This window comes from Camelus ferus, chromosome 7 (genome assembly GCF_009834535.1).
Source record: "Camelus ferus isolate YT-003-E chromosome 7, BCGSAC_Cfer_1.0, whole genome shotgun sequence".
NCBI classification, from domain to species: domain Eukaryota; kingdom Metazoa; phylum Chordata; class Mammalia; order Artiodactyla; family Camelidae; genus Camelus; species Camelus ferus.
The window spans coordinates 32,522,788-32,539,444 of NC_045702.1; the positions used below are offsets into that span (position 1 = coordinate 32,522,788).

The window sequence follows — 16,657 nt, forward strand, 5'->3', positions numbered from 1 at the left end:
TTGCCCAGTTTTGTACCCAGTTGTGTTACTGTTTGTTCTCAGCCATGTTGATGTTTATGTCTCTTACGTTACCTTTACTTCATAGTTACTACTTTTAACTTTTTTATTAATTTAATTAAATCTATAATATTTCTAGGATAAGCCAAGCACTCTTTTACATATTAGGTATACAGCAGGGAAGAAATAATAGACAAAAATCATTGTCATTGTGGGATTTACATTCTAGTAGGGGGAAGGCCAAAAATAAATATGCCAGACATGTAATACAAGCATACCTTGTTTTATTGTGTTTAATTGCACTTCGTGGATAATGCCTTTTTACAAACTAAAGGTTTGTGGCCACCCTGCATCAATAAAGTCTATTGGTGCCATTTTTCCAAAAGCATCTGTTCACTTTGTGTCTCTGTATCACATTTTGGTAATTCTCACAATATTCAAACTCTCTACCAGCAAAAAGATTGTGACTAGCTGAAGGCTCAGATAATGGTTAGCATTTTTTAGCAATAAAGTGCTTTTTAACTAAGCTTTACACATTGCTTTTTTAGACAATGCTATTGTACACTTAATAGATTACAGTATAGTATAAACAGAACTTTTAAATGCACTGGGAAATCAAAACAATTCATGCAACTCACTTTATCATAATATTCACTTTATTGTAGTGGTCTGGAACTGAACCTTCAATATTGGAGGTATGCCTGTATATGAGATGGTGGTAAGTATTATAGGGAAAAATAAAGACAGAAAAGTCATGAATTGAACAAACAAGGACTTAACAAATTTTAAACACAGTAGTCAACTGAAAGGTGACAATGGAAAACGGCCAGTGAGGCAAGAGTAGAAGGACCAAGCGGGTGTGGAGGGGGGGTAGAAAGAAGTAAGCCTGAAAGGGAAAGAAAAAATACCATGTGATATCCCTCATATGTGGAATCTAAAAAAGAAAAAGAAAATAAAAAGAAAAAAATACACTAATGAACTTGTCTACAAAATAGAAACAGACACAGACATAGTAAATAAACTCTTGGTTACCAGCGGGGAAAGGGGATGGGAGATAAATTAGAAGATCAAGATTTGCAAATACTAACTACTATATATAGAATAGATTAAAAAATTTTCTCCTGCATAGCACAGAAAACTACATTTGGTATCTTGTAGTAACCTATAATGAAAAAGAATATGAAAACAAATAAATGTATGTATATGTACAACTGAAAAATTAGGCTGTACACCATAAATTGACACACTGTAACTGACTATACTTCAATTAAAAATAAATAAAATAAAATAAAAGAATAAAAAATATCTATATGGACAAAAAAAAAAGAATAGGTCTGTCTACTATGTAAAAACAGTTAGTAGCTGAAGGAGCGAAATCAGATAGCTGCTGCAAATCAAAAATGGCTTGGATCACACAGAAGGACTTGATCCAGAGGAGAGCTGGATAAAATACTACATAATGAATAAAATTCATGTGAAATTTAAGGATAGTCAATACTTATAGGGGAGGAGAAATATCAGGGAATCAGAATGGCATTTGATTTCTCTACAACACTGGATGCTAGAAGAAAACAGAGGAATGCCTTCAAAATTCTGGAGGAATTATTTTTCAAACTAAATGCAACCCAAAAGCAGAATAAAAGATATCTTTAATATGGTAGAAGCACCATACAGCCTCTCTTGGGGAGTAACTGGAGAATGTGCTTTAGCAAAATGAGAGAGCAAACCAAGAAAGTAGAAGGCACAGGGTGCAGGAAATGATGGCAGAAATCAGGAGAGTAGAAAATAAAACCTACAGCTTGACAGTAGTGCATCACAGCACGCCCAATTCAAGTAGGAGGAAGGAGCTCTCCAAGGTCACGTTCACAGGAAAAACATGGACTTGATAAACAGATTATATGATAAATGATATAGTGGACTATATGGAAAAATAAGAATATATATGTTAAAAAAAAGTAGGCAAATAAAAATAAGTCCATTATTTACTATAAGTATAGTGCACATCTTAATTCAAAAAACAGTATATACATTGTCATAATGATGTACATACAGATTATCAATTTAACTAAAAATAGTAATAGAATTACATTAAGAGGATGAGGAAAAGGAAGCAGAAGTACAAGGGAGCTAAACACACAAATAGTAAAAAGTAGTCAGTATACAACAGCCAAAACTAATCAGTAAATACCCAATAGTAAAAACATGCAGAAATACATGGAAATCACAGAAAGAGCTAAAACTGTTGACCTTAGAGATTGAAATTGGATGTGCAGTAAAGAAACATACTGTTTTTCATCATAATCACTTTTGGCATTATTTGATCTTTTGAAAGCCATGTGCATGTATTAATTTAATAAAACTTTTACAAATTAGATGTTAAGAAATCCAACCTTCCATATTTATGAAACTAGAATCCTATGTAATATAAGAAATATTCTGTTAAAAATAAAGTATTTGCATGTACGTACACTTACAAATTCTCTTCTCTTTCTCTCTCTCTCTCTCTCTCTCACACACACACACACACACACACACTTCTAAGGTGTGCGACTTAGGTTTGTTAATAGGGCTATTAGTATAATTGCCGCATCTTGGAGGAGAGTAGTGCTATTATTTCCCCCATATACATAGTATAAACCGAACAAATGGATTTCATTCAGATTGTCCCCAGGTAGCCACCTCTTCACAAGAAAATAATAGTTTTCCTACACTAAAAACCTGTAAGTTATTTTTCATCTCCATATGAATTTCCATTACCCTAGTATGAAATATTGAAAATGGAAGATTATTATAGGAACACTACATAACTTTTCTCCTATCCAGCAGTGATTAGAGATTTCAGAATAATTTTCAAAAAATGATATTATACTTAGGTCAGCAAACTCAGTCATCTATTGAATGCAAATGCAACTAAAAGCCTTATAATTCTCTAACTATTCTGTGAGGGCAAATATTCAGCAAGTATCTGTAGCATGTGTTAGTATCAGCTTTTATGTCCACCCACCTCCTTGTCTCAGCTTCATTCTCAGAGTGGTAACAAGATTGTGGCATCAGTTCCAAGCCTCACATCTCTAAAGGGAAAGAGACGGGAAGTATTTACACAGCTGTACCAAAAGTACCAGGAAAAAGCATTCAGATGCCTCATTACTGTATTAACCATATGCTTCTGATGCTTTGACATCTGAGGCAATGCTGACCCTGGAGAGAGCTAGCCAAGTCCTGGAGATAGTAACTCCTTTGCAAGTGTGCCTGCCATATGCAAACCAACCACCCAGGGCCCGTACCCACAACCACCTTTGTTACTAGGCTCCCACACTCAGGGCCATTTTTCCCCTGCCCTAATCGCCCCAGAGCCAGGTATCAGACAACCAAGGACAGGCCCTATGCCCAGAGCCCACCAACATTATTTGAACTAGCCAATCCTAAACTTGCTTTGCCATTCCTTCCCATGGAAACCACAATTAAGACTCTTGCTTACATTTTCCCCTCACTCTGTCTGCATCCTGACCATCCCTGGTGCTTCCAATGTGGCCCTTGCAACAGCATGGTATGCCCCCTGCTCTTGGTATCTGTAAAATAATAACCTCTTCTGAAAGGCAAGCACCTCTTGATCTGTTGGCCTTACCATACATGAATTATAATAATACTGATATTTTAAAACATTCTTCCTACCTTAATTGCTGAAATTAGACTTAATTCCTACTCCTGAACCAATCATTGGCAAACAATATAGAATTACACTTAGACTTGAGTTTTCCAACCTGTGTGAAAGGGCACTCTTGGGTGCCACAGTAAATTCACAAGGGTGCTACAGTATGTTTTAGATTTTTGAAGGTAAACAGTGATACTCAATAACTGTAGGACACCACACAAACTGTAATCTCAAGGTAATTCACAATTTCAATATCAGATCTCACTAAATTCCTTTCAATGATGTCATACCTTTGAGAAGCTGGGTTTTCAGCAGCTGCTGTCATTAAAAAGCAAGTACTGTATGAAAATCAGTAAGGTTGAGGTAATGAGTGTGGCGATGTACATAGCCCTCTAATCTGATACTAGATTTGAGAAGTTGTCTTTGGAGCTGTTAGGTATTTCTTTCTGCCTAGAGACATCATGAAAAAATTACTTAGATACTAAGAGCACTGGGAACCAAGAAATTTGGGAATTGGACTTAGACAAATCAGACCTAAGTCTGCTTAAGGATGACGTCTGGTTCCCTAGGTTCCCCAGGAACACAGGCTTCATGAAGCATGCTTAAAGAGAATTTTGGTTCTGTTAGAAAGAAAGAAGAATGAAGTATCTAAACAATATCCTCCCTATAAAAGTACTATTATTTCTCTTCAAATTATGAGGTTTGTTTCTTCTGCTGAATTGTTATTAAAAAAAAAAAAAATCCTCATCTTTTAGGTTGTCTTAAACCAGTCTGAAAACTTTGCTATAGGTCAAATATATATTGATTAAATTTTATTTTATGCCAATTTTATGCAGATACTTATATTACCTCATATACCAACAATAATCCCAACAAGTAAATATCATGACTATTTTACAGATGAGCAAAAAGAGCCCAGTGAGATTAAAGTCATTTAGCTGGCAAATGCTGAAGCAAGTCTGCCTGGTTCCAAACAAGACTTGATGTCTTCTCATTCAATTTTTACATTTCTGAAGTATAGTCTTGCTTCATGTTTCACCAATTCCTCTGTGAAATGCTCTCTTTCCTTATCCTAGGTGATCCCACACTCTTCTTATTGATTCTCCTTCTAAGTCTGTTTTATAGTTTCAATTTTAATGTTATATTTAAAATACCTCCTTTTCCTATTTCTGCCACAATCCCAAATTGATTTTCCTCAATCTTCACATCCATCCTTGTTCTCAGCACAATCTGTGTCATTTGAGTGTGCATGAGTCTCAACTTTCTAACTTTTGTCCTACTATATCCCATACTTCTATGGACATTTCCACTTGGATGTCTCATTTTTCACACTGGAATCAACATGTCTAAACTAATCCCATTGCCCTCCTTCCAAAACCAGCACTGGTCTCCCTTTCAATGGTCATGTTTGTCCCCATCATCTATACTTGAAACCTCTAAACTACAGCCAATCTTCCCTTGCCTTCTGACCTCCTCCAGCTCACAATGAGTAGACTAAGTTTCCCCTTTTTTCCTTTATTTGTTTTCTTTATAGTTTTTACTTATATTAACTTCATTGTGATTATGGATTATTAAATATATACAGTTGACCCTTGAACAACGTGGGGTTTAGGGTCCCCAACACCACTCCCTAATCAAAATCAGCTTATAGTAATAGTCGACCCTTTGTATCCATGGTTCTGCTTCTGTGGATTCAACAAACTGCAAATCATGCAGTATTATAGTAGTATTTATTGAAAAAAAATCCACCTATAAGTGGAACTACACAGTTCAAACCCATGTTGTTCAAGGCTCAGCTGTCGTTGATTAAGTATTTCCTGTATTTTCTCACTTACTAAAAGAAAAAAGGTTACCACTTGCTACCTACTTCTAGGGTCCACAACAATAACATATAATTGTGCTTTGACATCCAAAATAGGTAATAACCTCTATACTAGCAAGAACTACATGAAGCACAGTTTAATTTCCTTAGGAAGTACAGTAAACCTTTGAGTCAAGGATAGAGGTAGAGGCAGGCTCATTATTGAATTATGGGATTCTCCTTGTAAGATTATAACAAAATTGCTTCTGTGAAGTATTTTTTAGGCTGCTAGATATTTTTGTTTAAAAGTAGCTACTTATAAGATCTTAAGACAGGCAAATTCTGCAAAAGTTCTTCCTTTTTAGCATCTTAAAAAGCACCACATTTCTTTTTTCAAATTCCATAAATTGACAACAATATCATTCAATTAAACAGCATCAGCCTTTTAATACTGTTCTTACTTGTTAGTCATGAGATTATTGCTCTACATTTTACTTTCTTCCTGAGAGTAAAATGAATGATAAATATAATATATATTTTGTCCAGAAAAGTTTAACAGCTTCCAAGGTTTTCTTGGATATTTTATAATAATTCTGTAATAATTATTGTAATAGTAGTAACAGTGGCTAACATTTATTGTGAGATTACTGAATAACAAACACCATTCTAAGTACATTATATAATAATCTTCATAACAACCCTACCAAGTAGGTACTATTATTATTCCTGTTTTACAGAGAAAGGAACTAAGGCACAGAGAGGTTTAGTAACTTCCCACAAGTTACACAGCTGGTAGCTGGGGAAACCTGACTTTAAACCCCTGGCTCCAGAGTCTGCATTCCTAAACTCTACGCAATACTGCTTGGCTATCCACAAACAAGATGTGCTTGTGATAAGATCAGGGTCTGGTGAAGGTGAACACTATAGTGCTGGTTCTTGTTACATCACTAGCTATGCTAACCTTTACCCCCACATATCTCAACCCCAAAAATGAACAGAAAAGGAAACAAAAGCCCATTTTAAATATGCATATTTAAAAACTCTAACATTTTCTGTGTAGTATATGGTTTTGCCATTTTGAATCACATTTCTACCTCCTAAAAATACAGCAGTCAGATATACACTCATTTAAACAATTTACTCTGAACTTTATAAAAGTCTAAGACATGACACTTTATCCAAAGTATTCTGAAACCATAAAACAGCACTAGTGTTTAAGATAAATTATTCTGATTCACACTAAGGCTAACAAGAACTCAGGCTCAGCATATACCCTTTTCCACATTCTAGGAAACCTCCAAATCCTTGGAATCCTCTAAATCAGACGTTGCCGACTCACATTCCCAGAGAGTCCAGGCAGGTAACTTTAATATACAAATCCTACGGAGTATAATGTAACAGGAGTGGGGGTACTGAGGGTTAACTAAAGAGGGCACACCCAATATAACAACGCTCAAATTCAACTTTTTAAATACTGTCAGTCACATAAAATATGGCTAGGAATGCATTCTGCTCTAAACGGAATAGCAAAGCAATGTGCTTCTTGGCCTGACCAGCCCGGCCAGCGCATCCACTACGATGCACTCTTCACCGTAATCACCTGTTTATTAGCTGTCAATCTCCCACTGTGAGTTCCCTCAAGGGACAGAGTCTCTATTTTTCAGCCTGATATTCATTCAGTCATTCAGAAAAATTGTTTTTGAGCCCTTACTAAATACCACTGTTTCAGAAACTGGGCACAGAGCAATGAACAAAACAAGCAAATTCTCTGTGCTCCTGCCTTTTGCGTCTCATGGGGACATATAGCCTAGATGAATAAATAAGAAAAGTTAGACTCCATTACATGGTGGTAAGAAATATGGAATATAAAGTAGATAGGGCAGAGGGTTGTAGGGTGGGAGTGAGGGTTAGTATTTTATAAAGGAGTAGAGATCTCTCCAAGAACGTGACATTTGAGCAAAGATACAGAAGAAATCGTAAGTTATCCACACAGATAACCAGGGAAGAGCTTTCCAGACAAAAGGAACATTGAGCACATATGCCCTTGAGCAGGAAGTGCTTTGCCTGATTGCGAAGAGCACAGTGTGGCTAAAGGGGAGGAAGCAAGGGCAAGAACAGGACTTTGCACAGAGAATTAAGAGAAGGCGGTGCCGTTCGCGCAGGGTTTGGCAGATTATTGCCATGACTTTGGCTTCTCCTCTGAATGGGATGGGAAGCTGCTGGAGGAGGGATATGATCTGGCTTATGTTTTAATAATATTACTCTGGTTACAAAGCTGAGAATAGATGGAAGGAGGGTAAAAGTAGACAGAGAAGTCCAGTTAGTTAGGAGGGAGTTGCCATAGTGAAATGCATCAGATCATGGTGAAGTGGACCAGGCTGGTAGCAGACAGGATGGTAAAAGGCTATCAGATTCTGGATATATTCTGAAGGTAGAGTCAATAAGATCTGCTGATGGATTGGATGTGGGGTGTGAAAAAAAGAGAGAGGAATCAAAGTTTTTGGCCTGAGGAATTTAGCAGAGGAAGCTGTTAATTTACTGCAATGAAGAAGTCTATGGAAGGAAAAGGTTTGGAGTGAGGACAAGGGAAGAATCAGGAGATGAGTCCTAGACAAAATTTGTGATGCCTATTGGGCATCCAAATGCAAATGTCTAGAAGCAACTGGATGATTATGATTCTGAACTTCAGGAAAGATGTCCAGACTGGAGATATATATTTAGGATTGGCCAGAGCATAGGTGGTATTCAAAAGACAGAACAGAATTACCAAGGACATTATCGTAGAAGGAGAAGAGGTTTTTAAACTCAGAGCTTGCCAAGGTTTAGATGTCTGGGAGGTGAGGAGAAACTAGCAGATGAAACTGAGAGACTAATAGTGAGTACTGTACCATGGAGATGCACAACTCAAATTCCCTTTAAAGGAAGGGCTTGCTTCCCAGCAAAGGAAGTGTGGGCAGCAGACAGCCACAGCCATCAGCTACTTTAGGGTCCACCTCAGTAGCAAAGACCACCTCAGCCAAAAGCATGTCCTTCTCTGATTAGCCTACTTGGGAAAATAACATTTTCTACATGGAAGCCTATTCTGGCAATTGTGAGTTACATGGTACTATCGTTAGTGACACTGAGTGAACCACCAGCCGAAGAAACTTAGAAGAAACCTCATAATCCAATTCAGCTTTCTTCCTCTTTTAAGGGGCACTTTAATTCCAGTAAGTTAGATGCTTTTTATTTAAATTACTAGCTATAACCACTTCCCTAAATATCTGGGAAGTTCTGTCAACTTCCATGGTCATGCAATTATACCAATAGAGGCAAAAATACAGAAAAAGATAACTTCAAATGGCTTATTTTACCCAACTGCAATTGTTTGCTACTTTATATTTCCGATAGCCAATGAACTTCTTTGAGTCAATAACCATGCATCTTTGTATCTGTGTTATCTAAACACAGCATAGTTCTGGTATGTGCTCAATAAACCCTTGATAAATGAACAAATTAATTAATGTGTCATCACAGAGCTACTGAGAAGCAAAATAAAAATCATTTAAGTTTTACCCTCTCTTTTATGATAGAAATGCCAATAAAGAATGAAATGGCAGAAAAATAAGAGGAGAGGGACAGGAAGCATCTAGATAATACACAATTAATTAATGACTGATTTTATGATTGTCTCTTTCACACTGGCTCATTTAAATAAAAGCCTAAAGTGTGGCATGGTCAAACAATTTGTGCAACAGAACACAGATTTCTTTATAATCAGTATATGCATCATCCACCAGTGTCCAATCACAATCGCTGAACTGCTCATTTTTGAAAAATTGTGTTTCTCATCTGTAACCTCAAACATTTATATATTAATTGGAGTTATGTATTTCTTATTGATCTTTTCAACTCTTCACATTTCTAATCATTTAAAATGCATTAGTTACCATGGAAACAATGTCATCAAGTAAGGGCAAACCAGTGACATCCACAAGAGAAATATAGAATCAATTAATATAATGGCTGTGCAATTTATAATAGTTACTTAGAAAGGATTAGCTGATCTAATGTAAAATAAATATCATAGAACGGGGGAAGGGTGTGGTCACCATCAGAGTTTTTTACTCCTACAATCTCAAGTTTCTATCATCAGCTACCCTCTTAAAATGTACATATCTTTTGGACAAATTTGCCAAATAAATCATCTCAGAAATGGTCCACAGATTTAGTTATCCTCAGAAAAGAGGAGAAATTAAATAAGGCAATTCACAGCCTATGTATTGCTCTTCCATTCCAAGATCTGTGCCTCCTTCTGGCTGAGCCTTACACTGAAGTACTGATTTCTCTATCCAGTGACTCCTTTGTGGATAACTCTGACTCAGCTCAGGAGAAGCCACAAGGTAGACAACCAATCAGAGGCTGAGATTTTAGGGTAACAGGAAGGTCTCCATATAAAAATATTACTTCTCACCCCATGCTCTTTTATGCATGAAATTCTACCATTTATTTCCATTTGTTGAGCACCGTCTTCTTCAGAAGTGCCTTTTAAACTGCAGATCTGAAGCACAGAAATTTGAGACAAGAACATATCACAGAGATCTTCATATCTAATAAAGAAGGAAATTGAGCCTGTAAGTGAGGAAGTGGCTTCCCCAGGATAAAAACATCAAGTAAAGAACAGAGCTAAATGAGAATCCCTACTTTCTAACTCACAGGAATAAGCCCGGAGCACCAGGAATCTGCAAGAAGGGTGTGGAGAGAAAAGGAAAAATGGGTGCAAGTAGTTTATTTGTGATGTGACCACAGTGAACAGGAGTGAGGAACTATGGACAGTAAAACAGGAAAGGAAGGAAAGCCAATATAACAGTGCTTAGTGAATGGTTTGATATAGAATACTACTCAGCAGTGAAAAAGAACCAGCCGCTAACACCTACAACATAGGTGAACCCCACTGGCATAATGCTGAGTGTAAGAAGTCAGACACAAAACAGGACATACAATATGAATCTATTTATGTAAAATTTAAAAACAGAGGGCACACAAGCTAGCATTCTGAGGTGCTCAAAATATTCTATACCTTGAACTTGGTGGTAGCTACATTCATATGTAAAAATTAATCAAGCTATACATTTAAGATTTGTGAAGTTTATGTTTTATGTGCCTCGATTTTTTTTTTTATCTTTAAAAAAATACTTTATTGAGTTGACCAAAACTGTAGTCAATGGATGTTTAATTCTGCCAGGATATTCAAGGTGTTATTTGGAATGAATCTTAAAATTGCTTACCAAGGGATGAGAGGGATAAACTATCACATCTCAGTGCCTATTGAGATGTGCCTAATGGGGTATTAATTTCCCAGTACAAGCATGAGTACCAAGGTGTCCCCTAGGTGTCCGCCCTACAGACTCAGAGAAGTCCCAAGGCAGAAAGAAAAACATGCACAGTTCACACTTGAGATGAAACATTGGCAAAATAAAAAAACATGAAAGTCTGCTCAGAACTGTTCTCCATAACTGTGGATAGAATAAGAGGTAAAGCTGACAAGATATGAAACAATGATCGAGGTGTGTCTGATCCACATAGACTTCCCACACATGCCAGTGACGTGATACTACAGGTGAAGCATAAATGTCAAGTCCTGCTGGGTGTGAAAAGGGTAACCTTAGTGAATCAATGAGGAAATGATAAGACAACAAAATTATGCCCCAAATAATATACACCCCACTTGGTCTTGTGATGATTCAAACTCATTGCTCCCCATAAGGAAAAGTATTATGTGTGTAGGGGAAATAGAGGCATGGAAGAGGTTGTATGGCATTCTCCACAGCCTTCCCTTTTCACAATGAGACACGAATAGGTCTGTAAATAGATGGAGCAAGATTAGTATCAGTGAGATAAACTGATCAAGGAGGAGATGCCTTTAATGATAGACTTGGAGAGCCTGAGAGAGAGTTTGGAATTAACGTGATGATTTCCCAATAATCAGTTACCCTACACCACAGGCACTGAAACTTCATTAACTACTTTAAGAAAGTTGCCTTTGCAGCAAATAACCTTGAGCACTTTGTAAACCTTCTAGGAGAAGGGGGAAGGACTAAGAAATGTGCTCCTTAGCAATAAAATTCAGTACATTTATATAAATTAGTCTCTCTAAGGGACCCAATTATATCACAGAGTTGATCTCTCTAGCAGCAGCTGCTAGAATAACACCTTAAATTTGCTACAACAAATCCTACCACAGGCAGAGAAAGTAACAGAGGCTGTGTCAATCATAAAAACCAATGCTACAGATGCTACGGCTGCCTGATTGTAACCAACAATCAACAGTCTCCTTCCTCCTTTCTGTCAGGTAGCCCTTCCACAAACAGCAGATATAACTCAGTCCCAGTATGGATGTACATGCTCAAACAAACAGAACATTCCATTTTCTTAGCCTCTATTACTGATTCAGTGTCATATGACCATGGTACACAAGCATTTCCTCTTTTTCCCTTGGAAAGTTTTCCTGGGTGACAGAATAAATGAATCAGCAACAACAGAAAACCCAGCTCAAACTATTTTAAAAACATAGAAAGTCGTTGGTCCCATATTTATAAGTCTGAAGGTGTTGTGGGCTTCAGAGTGGCCTTAACCAGTGTTCTCCTTAGTTTCCTCTGGGTGTGTGGTTCACCCTCAGGCTGTAAACGTCAAGATGTTTGATAGCCCAACACTGGTTGAGGCAACTCGGTAGCAATATCGTGGTCTAGAATTTCATCCACGGTAAGAAATTGGAAGAATAAAAGATGATGAATTATTCTTTTCTTCATTTGTTTTTAAACAATTTGAGCAATTAAACATACACAAGCATGATTCTGGGTGATGACTGAGTTTAAGATAAAAGAGAATTGTTTTCCTCCCTCCTATAAAGCCTGTCACTTAGGAATTTTTTTAAAATGCTGTTAAACTAAAGTGGAACAAAAACAAGAAGCCTCTAATTATCAAATTGCTCTTATGAGGTTTGTATTCAGAACTACCTAGACTCTTTAAACTGTATATGTGTGTACATATATAAATGTGTATGTTTTCTGTGTATTTAATATATGTACATATTCATATATGTATACATAGTCCTATGTGCTGAAATTGTTTCTAACTGGACACTAGTTATCTGTTGAAAATATTTTATAAAACTACTAGCTTTCACATATTTTTATCACGAATCAAGATCTTGTCTTCTACAATCTTTTTTTGTCCTTAAATTCCTAACAGTGTCTTAACGTTTTGGTAGAAAAGCAAGTCTTCTTGATGTCTTCAGGAACCCACAAGTCCCCTACTATATAGATCTCTACATATTATGCTTTTATCTTTTTATTCTATGATAATTTAGAAAGAAGATATTCTAAAGTAGGTTTTTAGCAATAAAGCTTTCCTTTGTCAATGGCCTGCTTGTCCACTACTTTTTAAAAACTACTCAACACAGCATACCTACCCTGCATATTTCAAAAAACTATTTTGTGCTATTGTAACTATGAGTCATTACTGCTTCTATGTGATGCAAAATTAAAATCCTGAAATTAATGAACATGTCAGTAATTTCTTCTGTTTTCGATCAATTGTGCAAAGTTGTTAAGTGTGACTGATAAACTAGATTGACTTTTTAAAATAATAATTTCACTTCAGAGCTCAGCCTAGAAGGATTTTCCTTCTGGCTTCTCAAAGAAACAATAAGCCACAATCATAGTTTGAATAAACTAGGTTATGCTGCATTAACAAGCAATCCTAAAATCTCAATGGCTCAAAAAAAAAAAAGGTTTACTTTTCATTCATGCTACGTATCCTGTGTAGAACACCTGGGGCTGCTCCGTGCTGTCCATACTCAGGATCCTCACTAATAGAGCAACCATTATTTGGAATGTTGTTAATAACATTGGCAAAGGGAAAAGGAGGGAGTGTGGCAAATAACCCACCAGCTCTAGAAGTTTCAACCCAGAAGACTTTGCTCACATTTTAATGACCAAAGCAAGTCTCATGATCACTCCAAGAAGGCAGGGAAGTAAAATCCCAAAAATCCTGCAGGAGAAACCAGAAATAACTGGCAGCAACACTAGTGACTACCACACCATCAGACATAATTGCCTTCACTCTCCTCCTACAAATCCGTAAACCTTCTTCCAGCCACCAACATGTGTTTCCTTCCTGTGACAACAGAAGCTCTTCCTCCTGACCAGGATTTACCCTTCCTCCTCTGCCCCTGTCATCTCAGGACTGAGCTCCATCAACTGCCCCCTCTCCTCTGCATCTTCAACCCCTTGTGTTCTCTTGCCCCTTCTCATCAAAATTTGTATTTTCTTCTCCTAATTTAAAACATAGAAACTCACCCTTAACCTTCCCATTTCTAATTCTTCCTGACTATCATTCTGCCTCATTCCTCCCACAGAAACATTCTTTATACATCCCCACAGCCATTTCCTCAACTCCCATTCATGCTTCAACCTACTGGCTCTGGCTCTATCTTCACCACACTATTAAAACCACTTTTATTAAAGTCACCAAGGGCTGACCTCTTTCTTGCTAAATCCCTTGTGAGTATTTTAGTTCTCAGGTTGCTCAACTATTGGCAGGACTGTCTATTCCCCCCTACTCCTGAAAATGCTCTCTTCGTTTGACTTCGTAGTACTACTTTCTTGGCTTTTCCCTTACCTCCCCAAAGGGTTCTGTCTCCCTTATTTTGCATGTCCTTTGTTCTCTGTCTGTTCTTTAAATGGTGGTGCTCTCAGGCTCCTGTTCTAGTGCCTCTTTTCTTCTCATCCATTAGTAATACCCAACAAGCGTGATCTCATCCATTCCCCAGCTTCAGTTACCATCTCTATGCTGGTGACTCTCAACTCTGGCCACAAAGAGCTGAAACAATTTCACAGTCACTCTGCCTATGATACCACCCTTTCAGTGCTTGCCTGTGTCCTAATTGCTAGATACACCCGACTTGATTTACAAGAAACCAGTCATCTTTGAAGCCAAAAATGAAAAGATAAAAATTGAAATACAGGTCTTTTATGAGCAGTTACCTAAATTTTAATAAATGCTAATCTATGTGTTTGTCTAATATCTCTCTTTCCCTGGGCTATCAGGGGCGAGGCAGTGTCTTAGTTATTACTGTATCTCTAGAGCCTGAGAGTAAATAGTTAAGTATTGTTGCAATGCCACTTGGTATCCCTCACCTAAGTGTAACCATTCTCAAGCATCCTTTCTGGAGACAGTGGTATACCTGATGATATGCAAGGGCACAGCAGTGCAGGATCTATGGAAAGTTGCCCTTATTAAATGGAAAACTATGCTGCTGCTCAATTCAGAGAAAATATAGGCCACAGTTATTAATCTGAATAGGCCGTGTTGTACTGAGTTAGCAAACAATCCTAAAATCTCAGTGGCTCAGAAGAATCATATCTATTTTTGCTCGTTACATCTCTACTGATGTTCTGCACCAACAGGAGCTTCATGAGAAGTGTTACAGATTGACCTGTGCCCCCCAAAATTCATATGTTGATGCCCTAACTCCTGTATTTGGAAACAAGGCCTTTGAAGAATTAAGGTTAAATGAGGTCATAAGAGTGGGGCCCTAATCCAATAGGACAGATGTCCTTGTAAAAAGTGGAAGACACCAGGGGTGCACACGCACAGAGAAAGGCCACGTGAGATCACAGGAAGAAGATGGCCATCTGCAAACCAACGTGAGAAACCAAACCTGGTGGCACCTTGATCTTGTACTCCCAGCCTCCAAAACTGTGAGAAAATAAATTTCTATTGTTCAAGCCACCCAGCCTGTGGTATTTTGTTAGGGCAAAAGCTAGCAAACTAATAAGAAGTAGAAGTGAAAAAAGTCACTGGTGCCAAAAATCCTATTCATGTTGGGATGCTGCCCTGCTCCTGTAAAGTTCCAAAGACCAACAAGAGAAGCAATTTCACCCACTGTCAATTGGCAAGAGTGTGCTGAAAGGCACAGCAGACGATCTCACTCTCCAGAGGAGACCCAAGTCCCTCCAGTCACTCTTCCATTAAGACCAGTCTTCTCCTGGGTATACTGAACATGCCTAAGGAGAGCAATTCAATAGAAGGCAAACAGGATGCAGCAGCAGGACATAAGCAGGTCTTGTGGGAAACGGTTGCCCTAGAAGACCTAGATATCCTTCTCCTTTAGAAGAGTTCTTTGAAATACTGCATTTCCTCACTAATAGGAATGACAGCAGTGTTTGGTCCTTTGGTGGCAGCCCACTCCATCCCTCTGCTGGTCTACCTTCTTCCTACCGGGCTTCTTTATGCCTCTCTTGACTGCACAGGCTCTATACTGAGACACACTCCGGCAGTGTCAGTCACCTGGGAAATTTCCTTATCTGTCTCACTAATCCCTTCCAGCTCTGAGGTTTTTTTTTGGTTTTTTTTTTTTTACACAAAACTTAGCAAATCACAACTCAATTCAGAACAAAAAAACGGAATTCGGACCTTTAAAAAAAAATGTTATCATGAGTCCCTACATATTCTATCATTACATTTGTACCAGAAAATATGACCTTTTATTTTGCATATTCCTATGAGATAGAAATATTATTTTAATTCTGCTACAAAATAGGACAATACTATTGATACACTGTCCTAAATAAGGCTGGCTACACTGAGCATCAAGAAACAAATACTCTGATAGATCATTTTTTTTAATCCTGTGATATACTAGCAATGACTTTATTATCACTCATAATAACAAAAAGTAAAATAATGCAGTTATGATTTCCATTCCTTGAGAAGGCAAAAGAGTCTCAGTCTAAAGTCTACCTACACGAGCCCAGACATAAGGAGTGCAACCAATAGCAGTTATCATGGAGACTTTCAGAGTCAGCTCTCATCTGGCTCTGAAGTCTCCAGTTTACCCAGAAGGAATTATTGTCTCCCAATACGGACTAAGGAAACTCCCGTACCAAAGAAACTATAGTTTTGATTGAACAGCGGTTCTGGGGGTGGGTTACCAGGGAAAGCACCAAGCTGCCCTGATAAATACTTGATTTATCATCAAGTTAGTGTTGGCACATTCTCTCTACCCTCTGGAAGTTATCCTAGAATTGCCTCTAATTCCAGTGTCTTCTGCTTCCCCATATATTTTGTTTCCTATTTGTCTTCCCATTTTGGACCCATGACTACATATTTGGTTGCATCATTCTCCAGCCCATTCCTAGCCTTTTTATGCACTTTCTTATCCC

General features: G+C 37.7%; 1 long non-coding RNA gene across 1 annotated transcript in view; it reads right to left on the reverse strand.

Moving 5' to 3' along the window:
- Positions 1-488: 488 nt before the first annotated feature.
- Positions 489-16,657, reverse strand: part of LOC106729618 — a 49,249-nt gene continuing 33,080 nt past the window's right edge. The window contains exons 2-4 of the long non-coding RNA XR_004321374.1: positions 3,002-3,068; positions 1,794-1,915; positions 489-883 (exon numbers count right to left, since the gene is read on the reverse strand). This is a non-coding gene — a long non-coding RNA (uncharacterized LOC106729618). The remainder of the gene's footprint in view (positions 884-1,793; positions 1,916-3,001; positions 3,069-16,657) is intronic.